Raw genomic sequence first — 18,132 nt, forward strand, 5'->3', positions numbered from 1 at the left:
AATAGTTTTTTTGATAGAATCTTTAGGGTTTCCTATATATAATAGCATGTCACTACCAATAATGACAGGTTTACTTCTTTCCAACTTGAATGCTTGTTTTTGTTTTTGTTTTTGTCTGATTGCTGCTGCTGCTAGGATGCTAGGATTGACAATACTTTGTTGAATAGAAGAGGTGAAAGTGGGTATCCTGTCTTGTTCCTGACCTTAAGGAAAATGCTTTTAGCTTTTGTCCATTGAATATTATGGTAGCTTGGGTTTGTCATGTATGGCTTTTGTTTTGTTATGTTGAGATATGTCCCTCTATTCCCACTTTGCTGAGAGTTTTATCATAAATGGATACTGGATTTTGTCAAATGCTTTTTTCTGCATCTATTGATATACTCATATGATTTTTATCTTTCAGTTCATTAATGTGGTATATCACATTGGTTTGCAGATACTGAACAAATCTTGCATCCTCAAAATAAATCCAACTTGATCATGGTGTTTGATATATTTAAAGTATTGCTGAATTCAGTTAGCTAATATTTTGTTGAAGAATTTTGCATGTATGTTCAGTAGGGATACAGGCCTATAATTTTCCTTTTTTGTAATGTCTTTATATGGTTTTGGAATCAGGATAATGGTGGCCTCGTAGAATTAGCTTGGGAGCTTTCCCTCCACTTGAATTTTTTGAAATAGTTTGAGGAGAATTGGTGTTAATTCTTCTTTGAATGTTTGGTAAAATTCACCTTTGAAGCCATCCGTTCCAGGATTTTTGTTTGTTGGGAGTTTTTTAATTACTGATTTGATTTTGTTAGCAGTAATCAGTTCAGATTTTATGTTTCCTCTTGACTCAGTATTAGGAGAATGCATGTTTCTATGACTATATCCATTTCTTCCAGATTGTCCAATTTGTTGGCATATAATTGCTCATAGTATTTTCCTACAATCCTTTGTATTTCTGTGATGTCAGTTGTCACTTCTCCTCTTTCATTTCTGCCTTCTTTTTTTCTTGATGAGCCTGGTTAAATGTTTATCAATTTTGTTTATCTTTTTAAAGAACCAGTTCTTAGTTTCATTGATCTTTTTTTTTTTTTTTTTTTAGATTCTACTTTCTTTATTTCTATTATTGTTTGTGGCCTAAATGTGGTCTATCTTAGAAAATGTTTCATACACACTTGAGAAAAATGTATATTCTGTTGTTTTGGGGTGAAACACTCTAAAAATACCAAGTAAATCCATGTGATCTAGGTATCATGTAAAGCCACTGTTTCCTTGTTGATTTTCCATCTGGTGGATCTGTCCATTGGTGTCAGCGAGGTACTATATAGTCCCCTCCTATGACAGCATTACCATCAATTGTAAAGGAGAGCCCTTATGTTGGTCAATATTTGCTTTATATTTTTAGGAGCTGCACAGGAGGAGGGCTCAGTACAGGAAAAATGGTGGCTGTTCCTCCAGCCCTCACCCTGAAGCCACATAATTCAGTCTCTGGTGCCTCTTGAGTACTGTCCCTCCGCCAGAGCCTAGGATGCCTGCAAGTGAGTGAGTCTGTTTATAGGCTTCTAGCTGCCTTTCATCCTAACCTGATAGTTGGTATCCCTGCCAATTGTCACGGCCAGTTTTTGTGGGAACTCCTCTTCCCAGCACTGGAACCCTGGACTGAGGAACTGCAGTGTGGGGCTGGGGCCCTTCGCTTCTCTGGTGGGACCTCTACAGCCAAGATATCCCTCCCGATGTTCGACCACTCATACCAATGTGGGTGAGGGCCCAGCTCATTTCATGTCTTCTTGTGGCTTCTTCCTTATATCCTTAGTTATAGGAGTTTTGTCCAACCAGTCTTCAGATGGTTTGCCAGGTTGTAATTTTAATGTGATCATGAGAGGAGATAGGCACAGCATTTATCTACCCCTCTACCTTTTATAAAAATATTTTGAGATAACTGGTTAATGTTGCTAAACTATTCAAATGTAGTGCTATGTAATGATTTATTCCCATACTCAGAATGACAAATGCTTAGAATAATAAAGTACAGAGAAAAAATACAAAGGCAAACTGCTATATAAATTTTTGTAAGAAATAACATTACAGATTGATAAAACTAAAAATTCATATCTGCTCAGAAGGATCTATAAAATATATTTAAATAGACACAGGAGTATGTGTTTCGTGTATGTGTATGTGCAGAACAGAAAACAAACCATAGCATCAAGAAAAAGTAAAACACATATCTCATGAAAGCACTTTCTTGCATTTTCGAGGGATTTCTTTTCTAGCGGCCTCTTGGATATCCATTTCTTTACTCTTGATAACTGTTGCGATATACCGTGCAATGTGATCAGATGGCAGATTGAAAACACATGATGGTTTCCTTCCACGTAGAAGGCAAGGAGGCCAGCTGGCAAAAGGTCTTCTTCTATGGACTGGGGGCCTCCAGCCAGTTTTTCAGGAAAGCTCTTCTTACACTTTGTTGACTCCTTAAGGAGTCCTTAATGAACCACTAAAATCAAGCAACCAGGTGTGTTATATACTCTTCTCATGGGACCCTGGACAATAAACTCATACTCTCTGACTAATTTTCTTCAGAAGGCCTAGTAGAGTGTTTCCCATCCAAAAGTTAACAATTGCTGAAGAGTGAATAATAGTTGACATTCAAGGTTAAAGGCATTTACATCCTGTCACTGAATTTCAAGTGCATTTTTGTACAGAGCTTTTCTAAGTTCACTGTTTTGCTCACCAACAGAAAAGTATGGAAAGAAGAGTGCTTGGTACGCGGCAGGCAGGAGTGCAGTGGGAGAAAATATGACTGTGCTCTGGGAACTGTTACGAGTGGTATTGTTGACTACGAGAAACTCACCACATTATTTTCACTATCAAATGAGATGAAGTGTAATACCCTCTGTAAATTATTCAGGTGCTAGCTTCACATATTAAAATTATTAATAATTTGGATCGCAACTATAATTTTTGTTTCTTAGTATTTTCTTGCATTTTTCTTGTTACTATTTAAAAAATATATTTAGTTTTTCCAGGAATGCCTAGTCAGTAAAGAAATCTTATTTTTTCTTCCTTTAACTTTCTTTTTAGTACTTAGAAAATTTCTATTCCTCCAGCATTTCTTTGTGGCTTAGAATTAGTTCAGCAGGTATTAACAGAAACTAACTGATATTTGGAAGGCATCTGACCCACGCTATTACAGGCTTCCCACCTTCCTTTTATCAGATACTTATAGTAAGTCTGGCCTGATTGCTGAATGACAAGATTTCATTTCATGAATCAATCAATAAAGCGGTAAGTTTTTTTTCTATGAAAAAAGTAAATATTTACTGTTATAACAAAGATTAGAGTTGGATAGAATACCTATGAAACATGCTAACATTACAGATGTTACCACAAAATTTATTATTACTTTTTTTGGTATTGCCAGTGTTATTTTAGGTATCCTTATTCTAAGGCACCATACCGTAATGAGCTATGTGGTTTATGCCGGGTAAAATCATTGTTTCATATTCTGATGGCTGAAATAGCGCAACTGTTCCCAATTCTGTGTTTGTACTTTTTCAGCTTTTAAAGGTGTCTTTTCCAGCAAGCAATGGCATAAGGCTTTGCCTCTAGAGTAATGGCAGTATCACATCAAAGAGGGAAGTAGGCTCCGTTGTACTTGCGGTTTGATGTAATGGTTGTTAGGCACGAATCCACAGAGAGAAATTTCACATCACTCAGAGATATTCAGCATCTGCCATAAGCCTTGACCCTATTCTGCAACAGTGTCTATAAGCTACGGAGGAACATGTTATTGAAGGATGTCTGATTCCAAGAATCATCACAGCTGTCACTGGGGTTTATTCTATTCACTGGCTGGTACGCTTATCATAAAATCACAAACTTTATATCGACTCATGTTCAGATCTTGACTGTTCCCATTATACAAGAAAGAGTTAGAAAATAAACACTTGTAGCAGTTTCAGCTTAATGCTTTTTAGAATTGTGTTGGCTAGACAGCAAATCAAATATTCCCCTCCCTTTCTACTCTTCCATTAAAACAAACACACAAAAATCAAATAAAAGCATCAGACCATAGATCTTTGTGGTCACGCTGTTAATGCTTGGAACTTGAAAACTGGACGTAAGGAACAGATGTGATTCAGCTAGTAGAGATATGTAAATCAGTACAAGCTCATGAGCTTGCACCTTAAAAAAATCAAGCCAGAACAGGCCTGGCATAAATTATGCTATTTGAAAGTAAGAATTTAAACATTGTGACTCAAAGCACTAGTGCTGTACTGTGGGTAGGTCATCATAGAGATGCAGAACAAGAAAACCTAAAGAGAAAATAGAAATATATATTTTTCAATTTATCTACTAGGTTGTTCACCTCATCTGAGAAAGTCTCTCAATGAAATCGTTTTTGGTATCTGGTATCCCCATATCTTAATGATCATTAGTAATTCTCATACAATCATGGGGATCATTTCATGGACTCAAAGGGCTAAGATTGTGACTCTTACGGACATCTTCCCTCTTTATGTTTATGTAGGTAGGGCTATTCCAAGATCCATGCAGTATTCTTCTTCCAACCTCTTGGAATTACACTTGGAACAGTGTTACACAATGGAATTAAATATAGAAAACAATATATCATAACAATAAGTGAGCTCAAAGCTATTAGGAAAGATAATTTCTTGTCCCATTGCCTATACCTGCACCTGAGATTCTTTAATGGACTGTTCTCTGACATTCACCCTCTATTGTACTGCTCTGAGATAAATCATTCTTGGCTACACTGTCCAGCTTTCTCAGCTTTTTGGAGCCTTAATACAGTTTTAGAACAGGCTTAGCTGTGCCCATTCTCTCTACTACATGGATTCTGTACACAGTATAGACTTCACAGAGAGAAAGGTCAATGCCTGAATTCCCACAGCCCATTCTCTTCTCTCTGCCAACAACTTATTTTTGTACTAGAGAATCTTAAATGTGGAAGCATAGGAGATGTGACAACTAGTGCTTCCAAGGATAGCTAAGAGAAATGCATCAATAAGTATTAAGGAGGGAAGTGGTAACTCAACAGTGACTGGTAATTAGAGCAGTTTCTACAGTAAAATTCAATAATACCAGAGAAATGAAGATCTGTTAATTTTTTAAAGAGACTCCTCAGAGGCTAAAAATGATTCTCTGCTTGGCAAAACAAAATCATAATAGAAGGTAAGCTGTTGTTGGATATGAAAGTATTAAAAATGTACTCAGCGAAAATGTACTGAGGGCTAAGAATTAGTTACCAGCATAGAGAAAACGACATCCCTAGAGCCAGAGTTCTTTTAAGGAGGACCCCAGCAACAGGAATCAGGGCGGCGGCCCTACTGGGCAGGCAGAAGCATCCAGGTGGCAAAGGTAATGTGGGTCGTGCCTGTGGTTGCCAACCTTGCCCAGTCCTCTGTCTTTAAAGCAAATTCATTAGAGTCTGGGGAAACTCTAAACCATTGTGGTGGTTTGTTTCTATAATTTTGTAGTTATTTCTCTATTCCTTCACTAAAACTACAATTTGATAAACTCTTTCTAATATGCTTAAAATTTGTAACAGAAGTCACTTTCTGGATTGGCCGAAGGCCTAATTGATCAAGTTTATGCACAGAGAATTGATACAGCTGAAAACCAACTCAAATTTTGTTTTACTTCTAAACGGAGATCCTCATATAGTGACTGAAGACCAATTCCTTGAGGGCGTGGACTGTCTCAAGTCATTAATGTGAACCATAAAGATAATTTTGTTTTTAAGTAAAGGAAATTTATGTCCTCCAAATGTCTTAATGCAATCATGCTGGTTCCATGAAATTAGTGCTACAGACAATAATAATAAAATTGTGACTGTAGCGAAATTTTAGAATGCAGAACGCACCAAGGAAAAAGGAACAAATAATTTGCCATCTCTTCTCTGAACTCTGAACTCTTTATTTCCACCCCATTGAAATAACTAATGTTCATGTCAAAGAATCTCTCTAGAACGTTGAATTAGAAGTTTTTCTTTTATATTTGTTTCCATTACTCATTGAGAATTTGTTCTCTTTTTCTGAAATACTTTAATGGTCATCTAACCATCCTCTGTCCCTCTGGCTTCTCACATGGCTTCTAAGATTAAGCTTAAATCACTACTTTATGGGGATTTAGACTTTCAATGGCTTCTTTCATCCACTGAGTCCTAGATCCCTAACTCCTCCATGAAATCTGCCCAGATCCTTTCTGCCCAGAGAGATACATTTCTGTACTCTTCTAATAACATTTGATGCAATATTCATTTTTTACAGCAATTTCCTTTCACAGCTTACCTTCTGAATTCTACAGTTCTACCCTTGTTGACATGTCTGCATCTGATTCATCTCTACTTCCCATTGTACGCCTGGAAAATATCGGGCACAAGGATCACAGTGCATTGCTCAAAGAATATATTTAGAACAAATGAATGAAGAATACTGGCACCCTAAAAAGAATACTGAAAATTTCTGATCCTTTAGCCACCGCAACCTGTATTTAATGGTCTTAACCAAATATATTTAACAAACACTGAGAACTCTATGATCATACACCTGAGATTCCACTATGTCCTGAGGGGCAATGAATTATAAATCCATACATTTAGGGTGTTGTCCTGGTTGAGTAGCCAAATATTTACAAACAACAACAACAATGACACCAACAACAGTAAATCACTATCTTGGTTTTTTGATCTATGAAATGGGGATAATGTCAGTCTCATGTGGTTGTTGCCATGTTTGGCTGAGATACTCTAGGTGCTATTTAATGCTATTAACAGTATCAGGAACTATATAAACATTAGGATTATTGTCTTATTTTACAAATGCCAGATACCAAATTGATTATATGCTTATCTGTTTCTCCTACATTTTTACATGTGTAAATATATGGACAAATAAAAAATGAAGGAAAAAATACTTAAACAGTACCCAGACCAAATATTTTTAGTATTCTTTACTATGCTTCTAAATATTTAATAGATTATTAGTAGATGCAAACATAGAAGACACTATTTCACATTTGCATGTTAATGAAAAATCATGAATTATACATTATTTGCTGTGTGGAGTAGTGGAAACAGTATTCATTTTTTATGGCTATAAAAACTTAGATTGTCTCCTGAAACACACATCAAATCCCTTCTGTAATAGTGCCAGAAAGATCTGCAAGCTTTTAAAACCATCTCCAGCAAAATTAGATAGATTTGTTTGTGCTGTTTTGCAACACGCTGGTGTGAAAGTTCATTTTAAACAAAATCATTTTAATAATGTCATTACTAATGTATATTTGGTCATCACTAAAAATGGGGTTTTAATATGAATGTTTCATTTTAATAAACGGCAGAGAAAGCAAGCTGCCCTGAGTCAGCAGGAAGTGGTTATACACCAGAGAACAGCCTGATTGTGTTAGATTCATCCAGAACACTGAACAGCCCAGAGACAGGCCAAGAAAAAACAACTGGCTTTATTCAAATGATTAGGCTTACTGCAGCTCAATAGTGAGATTCACACATTCTCCTATTATTTCTTGACCTTGTGCCAAAAACTCCCACTTACAGTAATAATTAGAATTAGTGTTTCCAGTGCATGCCTCCATCTCCCTAATAAACAGTAAAAAAATGTGGTGCTCACGAACTATACAGTTAATGAAAATTTTCTTTACTCTGTTTGATTAATACAGCTCAATTTTCCTAACTCTTTACCATTATGCCACGTACGTCTAGATTCTGCTGCTAAATCACTACAAGTGCCGTCACTGCTATTGCTGGTCCTACAGTTTTGAAAGGAACCAGTGTTTCTTTCTGCCTGTCATTAAATTCTACGAAATCTATTTCATTTTCCTGGTCAGAGAACACATGTAAAACTATCTTTGACTGCTGTCATTCTGGGCCATGCGCATTTTTTGTCTAGTAATGTGGGAAACCGTAACTATTTCAAATATTAAATCACAAATGCTGGAATTAGCATGTAGTACAAATTATTGTGCTTACTATTTTAATGAGAGGCACAGTTTGTAAGAACAGTCTGCAAGGCCTGGGAAACCTTTAGTAGATGTCGATGAAATGGTTCTGTCTGCGTTGCCCATCTGAACTCCTCGCTAGGCTTCTCTTTTCGCTCAGCCTGCACTGCCATGAAGGCAGTGGCGAGAAGGAAGTCATGTCATATTCATGCGTTTAGTGATTCTCAATGCCCTGCAGTTATTACTACTCACAGAAGCCTAACACACACATCCAAGGAGTTTACCCTTAGTTCACAGGACCTAAGGGGAAATCAAATAGAAATCATAAAGTGTGAAAAACGAACAGGATGAAAATAACCAAAACTTAAAAATATATATATTTAATAGAACAAATCCGACTGCTAAGCCAAGTGTGATCTCGATTCCTTGTAAGACTGAGGATTGAAATCCCCAAACCTGGACTGCATTCCAGGGCTCTGCTTTGCTGAGGCATCTGTTGGAGGAACTCAGGCACTTGGAACCATTGTTTTCTTATTTCTAAAATTGGGAGGGTAAAATCTTTACTTAAACTACTTCACTTGTCTGTTGTCATGAACAAATGAACAGGAATGAGTCATGTAAACTACATGGCCACGTGTTGATGATTTGTTTGAGTTCATGGCAGGAATCTGTGCGGTAAGTCCATCACTTGTTTGTTCTGCCTCCCATGAAAGCCTCCCCCAGCTTCATGGGTGTCCAGACTCAAAGCAAGGCCAGCACAGCGCGTGTCTCCATAACCTGGGCCCTGCTTCTCTCTCCAGTACAATGTGACATGTACAACAGTCACGCTAGCCTGCAAAAAAGCCACGATCACTTCCCGTTCAAGGCCTTCTATGTGCACGGCCCTCTGAATGGAATCTCTTTCCAAGATCTTGGCGTGGCTGGCTCTTCTTCTAGCCTGGTTACATTTCACCTCTTCAGCTGGCCTTTTTTAGCCTCTCGCTAAGGTGTCCTCTCCCACGGCATTCTCTATTGTTTGTTTGTTTGTTTGTTTTTACAATCTGAAACTATCTGCCTTACTTATTTGTCTACCTGTTTATTGTAGGGTTCCCACAGAATATAAGCCCCTAAGAGTAGGACCATTGCCTGTCATGTTCATTATTTTAAAGTGCCCAGCCCATAGCAGGGACTCAATGATACTTATTGACTGAATGAATAAATGAATATGGCAGTGGTTGGTTAATTGAGAGGGACAAATAACAGAAAGGGCCCAGCTGGTGTTAAAGACCTTGACTACTTTATTTTTTGTAAACTGTCCCAAATATGTCCCCTGCCTTAATACTATGGCTTCTGATCTTTCTCTACCCCAACTGTCCAATGTTCCTACTCTTATCATCTTCTCCCTTAAGATTAAAAACAATAACAATAATGGTAATAATAACTGAGAACTAATTATAGTTAAGTATTTCACATACATCATCACATTTAAATCTTTGGACCTTTTTACTTTAGAGCAGACTGAGAGTTACAGAGATTAAATAATTTATTGAAGATCTCACTGCAGTAGGCAGAGCCTATTCTCACATGTGTGTTGGCCTGACACCGGAGCTCTCTCCTGCACCACACTGCCATCTACACAGCAAAGCCCTCGCAGAGAGCAGCTCACACTCGCTTCGATTCTCTTTTCCTCTTCCCTGGTGTCTCCAACTTTGGGTGATGAATTAACTGAATCATCAGAGAAATGAGAGAGATGAATCTGGTAGATCATGCTCATGTTTTCCCATGAAGGTATATATCTTATCGGAAGCCTTCTGAATACAAAATAACTGACAAGGGGACACGCCAGACTGATGATCAGAATAACAGCTTACACTTATGGAGTATATACTGAGTGTTAGTCACTTGAAGCCTCCTGACAATTCTACGAAATATATAATGGTTTTATTCTCATTTTAAAAATGAGGAAACTGAGGCATGATGGAGTTTGATAACTTGCCCAAGGTCACAGAGCTAGCCAGTGGTGGAGCTGAGATTCGTCCTCACTGGTGCGATTGCAAAGGCAGGGTGCTTAATCATTGTGTTAAACTGGCAGGCCCACACGATGGAGGTGAGGGCTACTTCTCTTTTTGGCCTGTTATAGTTAAAAACTGACCTTTAACAATAACTCATTCTCCCGAGGAACATCTGGTATAAGATGAGCCCTTAAATAAATCGCTTTCCATTTTTGGCAATGTTTGTTAGTGCTTTCGTGATTATATTTAATATTAGAATGATTTAAAAAAGCATAGTCTCGGATAAACTATTTTTCATTTGATACAGATGAGCCATCAAGCTAACAATATCATTAATCACTTTAATATATCTATCACCATCACTTTCTCCAGAATTGTTTCTTTCTCTGTCAAGGGGAAACAGGGAATAAAAAACCACGTCACAAGAAATCATGCAAAGAATTCACTGGCATTTTCGGTTTCTATTTCAAGTCATTTTTGGTGTTGTTGTTGCCTTTGTTCAGATCTCAAATCACGCAGATTTTAGTCAGACATAAAATTTCATTAAGCCCAGTAGCTTAAATAAGGAAGTAGAAATAGTTGTACAAAAAATCCTAAAGTACAAGCAATTTTAATAAGAGTTATTTCATTAAAAATGAGACAGTCTTTTTAAGAAAGTAAACCAAAAGGAAGAAAAAAAATATGACAGAAATTTGTGGAATAGGCATGTCAGTAATTAACCATTGAATTTCCAGGTGATAAGGCAGAAGGTAAGTTATGTCTTGGAGAAATTGCCCTCTGGAGAGAAAGGGAAAACAGGATTTTGAGTTCGACAGTACAACCTCGTACCAGCACCGTTTTCTTCAGCTGCTGGTTCAAGGAGTTCTAAGTACCCTTCTGTAAATCATCGCCTCACATCTATTTATTATCTTCCAGCTCAGTGCACAATACTATCTGTTACACATGGGTACCAGCAGTAATACTCGGGGGACTTTGTGCTCATCTGTATTCAGAGTCTCAGCTGAAACGGAGTTTCTGCTCACACTATAGCCACCATTGTCAGCAATTAAAACCAAGGTATTCTGTGTCTAGTAGTTATTCCTCTATATCTTACCCATGTACTGTGATGTTAGTCATTCAGTGCCATCTGAATAGAGTCAGTATGTGGCTGCCTTTGAGTAGATAAAGTTGACAGCTTTTTTCTTTCTTTCTTTTCTCTCTCTCTCTCTTTCTTCCTTTCCTTCTTTCCCTTCCTTCCTTCCTTCCTTCCTTCCTTCCTTCCTTCCTTCCTTCCTTCCTTCCTTCCTTTTCTTTCTTATTGGTTATTAGAATGGGACATTCAACAGGACTTTGGCAACTTGTATTAAAAGATGTATGTATGTACAGTAATAATGTTTTTGTTCAGTGGGGAGATAAAATGCAATGAATTTCACATATCCTTTCGGAATTCTATCAAAATATTAACTAGACTTGCAGAAGAGGAAATCAGACTGTGTGGAACAAAAATTAAGAACTTTAAACGTAAGATAAATTGCAGTGATTCTCAACACAGGCTGTTATAGTCACTTGGAAAGCTTTAAAAAATACAGACACCCAGGGCCCACCCACTAGAGATGCTGACTCGATTATCCTGGGGTAGGGCCCAGGCACTAGTATTTTTTTTAAAATCTCCTCAGATAGTTCCAGTTTGTAGGCAGTGTTGAGAATAACTGGTGAGGGGGGCAGAATCTCCAGAGCCCGGTCGTTGCTTTAGGACCAGCACACTGTTGACTACTTATGAGGCTTCCAACAGGTCCTTCATCTTTCAGTTTCATCGTGGTTTCATCCATCATATAGAGTTGTCATAATGATTAATTAAATCAGAAGTGCAACTACCTTAATAAGCATAAATTATTAGAAAAATATAAAATAAAAATGAAATGAGAAAAGGACCTCTGAAATGGAGGAATCCTGAGACCTTTTATAGATTCCGACACGAGTTTATACCTAGCATATTTGTTTGGCATCGAGCATATCCTTTTGTACTTCTTACCCCATTTCCTTACCTGTAAAATGGAAACAATGCATTTAGCCTGTAGCAGGAAAAAGAGGGAGACAAATACCAATTTACAGAAGTGTGAGGATTGAAAAACGATGTATTTAATGTAGAATTTCAATTCGTTTTGTTCTGGTTTGGTTTTGTTCCCCTTCTTCTAAAGTCTCTCTAAGGATCCACTGAGTTAACTTACGTGAGAGCACATGGTGAGTACACAGCAGTCCCCTGCATCTGAGGCCTCACTTTTAGTGGTTTCAGTTACCTGTGGTCAACCATGATTTGAAAATATTAAGTGGAAAATTCCAGAAATAGACAATTTATAAGTTTTAAATTGCGAGGCATTCTGAGTAGCATGATGAAATCTTGTGCCAACCTACTCCATCCACCTGGGACACAAATCATCCCCTGGTCCAGAGTGTCCATGCTGTATACACGCCCTGTCCGCTAGTCACTTAGTCGCCGTCTCAGTGATCAGATAGATTATTGTGGTCTTGTAGTACTTGTGCTCAAATAAACCTTAATTTACTTAACAATGGCCCCAAAACACAAGGGTAGTGAAGTTGGCAATTAAAATATGCCAAAGAGAAGCCATAAAGTGCTTCCTTTAAGTGAAAAAGTATGTATATGAAAAAACAGTATACATAGGGTTTGGTACTATCTGAGATTTTGGGCACCCACTGGGGTCTTGGAATGTATCCCCCACAGATAAGGGGGAAGTACTGTAATTTATTATCATTATGCTGTTATTATTTTTTATTGTGTCTCAATTTCTTCAACTGTAAAATAAGAGTACTGAAAATAAAGTATTCTAAAAAAGTCCTCCAAATACTAAAACAATCAGTGTTAGTTAAAAAAAAGTGAGAATTGTGCACTCTTTATTCATTAGATTCACTTTCCCCCCATCTTCTGTGTGTGTGTGCATGCACACGTGTGTGTGAGTTTCAGAGAGCATCAATGGAAAGAAGGCTCCCAAGTTGGCTTAGCCTAGTGTTCATCACACTCCATGACTGCATTCCTCTGGGAGAACCCACAGGAGAATTTTGAAGAGTTCACAGACGAGAATCCATTGCCATTCGAGAAACAGGTGCACCTTGCCTTAAACTGGTTTTAACTCGTGGTGTTAGGCACTGAAAACTAACTTTGTTTCAAGCCAGAAGGCTAAAGGAGCAAATCCGCTGGCTACACCAGGCTTTCCAGACGAGCCCCCGAGGCCCAGCTCATAATGCTGTCCTGTCTGACTCACTTAGAAACAGAGCTGCCGGTCTCCTCAGACAGATGCTGTGGTCAAATTTCTGAAGCTAGATTTAGGAAGGGAAGTATATATATATATATAGAGAGAGAGAGAAATTTGTATTTCCAACAGCATTCAAGGGAAGTAGCAGGAACACGTGCATCGTGTTGGTAGATGCGTCGGTGCGGCTTCCCCGCCACGCGTGTGTGAGCCCTGAAGCTGTCCTCTCCGCTGGATCGTTTCCTTTAGGATAGAAACACACTCAGGTTTCTCGGATCTTAAAACAAAAACAAAGTGAAATAGAAATGAAAAATCCTTCCTTCCACCCCATGTCTTTTTCTGGCTACAGTGCTCTCTTCTTACTTTCATGCCCAGTGCGGTTAAAGAGCTGTCCATACCTGATGCCCGTATTTCATCTCTTCTGACTCATTCCTAATCCCTGTAACCTGGCTCTAGCTCTACCTTTGGCTGAGGCCAGTGATGACCTCCCTTGGTGTTAATTTTAAAATGTCAGTCCTCCCTTTATTTGAGCTCACTGAGCACGCTGCACCTCTAATTCCATAGTCCACTCCTCTTGTCACAGATTTCCTCTTCCCTTGGGTTTAAAACACTGACTACTCCTAGTTCTTCTTTTCCCTCTCTGTGCTGTCCTTGGTGTCCCTGATGCTCCTTGTGTGCCATCTGGTTCTTAAATGCTGGCACCCCGGGAATCCATTCCTAGGCCCCTCTTCCGATCACTTTGCACAAACTTTCTGGCTGGGCTCAGGCAGTTGCGTGTGGCCTTCACTACCTTCCCAGGTTCCTTAGAGAGCTACCTGAGTGAGGTAAAGCCTTATATACTACTACTTTCTTAGGAAGTACAATCTCAAAGAAGCATTCTAGAGCAAAAAGGGAAATGAGTAAGGAGTAAGAACAAATACAAGGATATCGCTGACTGCAGCTTTCTATAGAACACAGCTGATTTTCTTGTCTTGCAGTTTGCTTCCAAAAGACCATATAAAATCCTATGTGTTAGAACAGACTGCGAAGGGCAGGGGAGAATTTTTCACCGGCTCCCCGCCTGCAATGGCCCAAGTCCTCCACCATGGCCTGCCTGTACCATCCGGCCCTTTGGGCGTTGCAAGTAGACTAGTTTTCTCTGGCTGCTGTAACAAATTATTACGAACAGTGCCTTAAAAATACAGGTTTTTTATTTTACAGTTGTGTAAGTCAAGAGTCCAGCATGCCTGTGTCATCAGGGCTATGTTCATTTCTGGAGGCTTTTGAGGAGAATCATTTTCTTGCCTTTTCCAGCCTCTAGAAGCCACACACATTCCTCGGTGTGTGTGATCCCGTCCTCCATCTTCAGAAACAGTGGCTGAGGTCTTCCAGATGGCACCGCTGTGACCTCCTGTGCTGCTTCCCTCTTTTGCTCGTATAGGTTCTTATGATTACCCCGGGCCCAGCAGACAATTCAGGATAACTGGCAACCTCAATTCCCCTTTGCCACGTGAGGTGACATATTCACAGTTCTGGGGATTAGGACATGGACCTCTTTAGGGAGGGGGCATTATTCTGCTTATCAAGCCAGGAAAGCCAGGTTCCAAGATTCGGAAGCAGTCTCCACATCAGGAAGCAGAGGGCAAGGGCATGAATGAAGCGTACTTTCTCTGTTGGTCTGTGGCTCATAACCCAGGGGCCAGGGCAGGGGAGCCTATGCCTGTGTGGGGGCCTTGCCAGTCCCATAGTGTCTTGTTCTTCAGAGGCAATGTGGGAACAGAGCGGAAGTGCACTACATGACGTGTGAGGCACTGTCCGTCCTGTGAAGGACATGAGAGATGAGGAGCAGCCACCCTACCGGACCCAGCTGTCTGATCAGGCACGGCGCCATCAGAGTCATGGTGAACCAGTCTTCCTAATACAATGTGGAGTTCAATCATCTCTTTGAGGTTAATGGAAACCTCTCTCTGTGGTGGTTGATGCTACATAATTTTTCTCAGAATGTCATCAAAAGGCTTGTACAGAGAACCGTAGCTTTACCAATCCAGAAAGGGGGACACGTGTTACTGGCTCTCTGTCTGAGTCCTGACACTCCTAAATTTGTGCTCTTCTGGGGTCCAAAGCATCTAGAGGACATACAGATACTTTAAATGCAGGTATCTCACATGCTCTTTAAGCTTAACACATGCAACATTAAATTCAACATCTTTTCCACCCATTGAGTCCCAAATATCTGCGTCTCCAACAGGATTTTTTTTTTTCTTTTCTTTTTCCTTTTTTGGGGGTGAGGGTGAGTGAGAGCTCATTAATCCAAAAACCCCAAACCAGAAAACTGATGGTCATCCTCGACTCCCCTCCCTGCCTTACCACCAAATGATTCTTGACGTGCTGAGGTCACCTGACTTCAATCACTTGTTCCTTCTCACTATTACTGCCTTCATTAGGTTTTTATTTTCTCTTAACTTTTCTCCATTCTTCTCCTCATCACTCTTTCCAATCAACGCTTCACTGAACATCCAGAGTATCTGATCAGGTAACCCTTTTGCATACGGGTCCCTCAATGACTTATCGATGCCTTCGGTGCAAGACTGGAAGCGCCTAGTGTAACACTCAAGGCATTTCAGGATCTGGACTTGACTTTCACTTGTTACACCTTGCTCCATTCGCCTTTTAAGCCTTGGATGTTAGCCTCTTGAACTACTCGTACATCCCCGAACGTGCCCTGTTTGTTACGCTGCTGTTCCTCTGCACATTCTCTCTTCGCTGCTTGCAACGCCCCCCTCCCCCAACTTCTCCTGGTTTTTGCCTACTCATGTCTGGAGACATGGATCATCTTTCTGAAGAAACATAACCTCATCGCATCCTCTTCCAGCAATAAGGACTCAGCGCCCTTCCTGGTTATTTCGTTACATCTTAACATTGCACTTGACACATAGTATCACGGTTCTTTTCACCCTTTGGAGTTTATTTTCTCCCAAGATTGTGAACAGTCTTGGGAAAAGAGATTACGAACCTTTGATTCTCTGGTACCCAATGTGTTTAGTGGTATGTAAATGTTTAATGAATATTTGCTGAATCAATAAACGATCTGGGTGGCAACGATTTTACACTTTTGCTTAATATAATGAATCTTAGTGTTAGAGAGATCAAGTTACTCAATTCATTGTTTTTATTATCATATTCGAACTACGATAGACATCTAAATACAGGCACCCGACTCCTGACTAGAGATTTCCTTTCCAGCACTCTGCGCTCCTGCTCCGGGACTTCCTTCGCCTAAGAGCTTCCGTGCGTGGTGCTCTTACTGTGTTGAGCCAGACACTGAGCTAAACCGATTACTCCTTACAACAACATAATAGGATAGAGAGTATTTTATTTCTATGATACAGGTGAGGAAAGTACAGCACAGAGAAAGCATCTTCACGAGGATAATATTTTTAAGTTAGGGCTGGGATTTTATCACGGACCCTCAGACTGAGCGCCTGCACATTACTCATTGTATCATTTCTGTAGCCAATGATTAGTTCAAAGCACAAGGAAATGTAGGCATCAGGACACCTGGGTTCTAATCCCTGCTAGGTTTTTCTTTTGTTTTCTTTTCCCTTTTTTTTTTTTTTTTTTTTTAAATCAAGCTAGAGAACCTTGTCTTGGTCACTGAGACTCAATTCTCCACTTATAAAAGTGGGGGGAGCTTAATCCTGGTGTTCACTGTGGTCCCTTCTGACTGATATTTTCAAACTAAGTGTTACAAATTCAGTGGGAAAGGGAACCACTGTGTATTTCTGACAGCCAAAAAACTATTTGAAAAAGTGATAGAAAAAGAAAGAAGCCACTCAAAAAAGAAGTGACCAGGGCTGCCCACCGCCTGCTAGAAACCCAAATAACCCTTCGTATCAGTCTATTTTAAAAGAATTCACCTTCTCTTTTTAAACCAGTTCATTATGGAAACAGTTTATAAAATTACGTTCATCCCTTGTTAGGCCTCTTGGGTTTTCACCCTTTACTTCTCAGGCCAGTTAGACAAATAGTTACTTTCCAGAGCTGCTCAGGCACATCCTCAAGTGCCTGAACAAGAGGAGGGAAGCTACTTTTTGTAGCTCATTTCTCTGCAGCTGAGCACGCCCACTCCTCAAACTAAGGAAGATACTAAACATATTTTATCTTAAGGGATGATGCTCTAGGGGGAACATGACTCCAAGAAAAAGCAGCCTTTGTTACACACAGTAGCTTCTTCCGATCACTTTAGGTAGGAGATCATGGCTGTGTTACCTAAGCAGCCTCCTGATTTAGGAGTGTGTGTGGAGGGGGAGGGAGGGTGGAGGAGGGGGAGAGCGTATGCAGAAAAAAGTCCCTTTCTAATGGAGATCTCTTAAATTTGCAATTAATTAAAGGCCAGAAGCCCTGGCTTCAAACCGTGGCCTTCAGTTCAAGGTCTGCTCCTAACTAGCTACACAATCTCTGATAAGTCTCATCTCTGAGTCTGTTTCATTATCTACAGAATGAATAATTGGACAAAAATGGTCTCTGAAGTTCCTTGTCGTTCTAACATTCTATAATTCTAGTTTTTGCTAAGGCTCCAGAATTTGAATTTATTCTGCTGTCCCAGATATTGCCACAAAAGTCTTTTTTGTTAAGTTGATTTCGTACAGTTCATAATTTCATGCTCAATGGAAAACATGAAGAAAACAACCACCACCTTTTATTCTTCTCAGTCGAGTGTCAGGATGAGAGACGAGTGCAGATGGTTCTCCCGGGTAAACTGCTGAGCGCCCACGGCACCCGGCTTGCAGTCCTCTTCCCTTGAGTCAGAACAAGACCAGTTTTGAGAGAAAGTCAATTGCCTCCCTACATTTCATCTGAATTAGATTTAAATGCAAAAAAATGCAAATAAAACCTAGAAATAATATTTTTGTTAGAAATCAACAAATTACTATAACTAAAAGGTTGTT

Source organism: Rousettus aegyptiacus, unplaced genomic scaffold (genome assembly GCF_014176215.1).
Source record: "Rousettus aegyptiacus isolate mRouAeg1 unplaced genomic scaffold, mRouAeg1.p scaffold_m13_p_17, whole genome shotgun sequence".
In the NCBI taxonomy this organism is placed as follows: domain Eukaryota; kingdom Metazoa; phylum Chordata; class Mammalia; order Chiroptera; family Pteropodidae; genus Rousettus; species Rousettus aegyptiacus.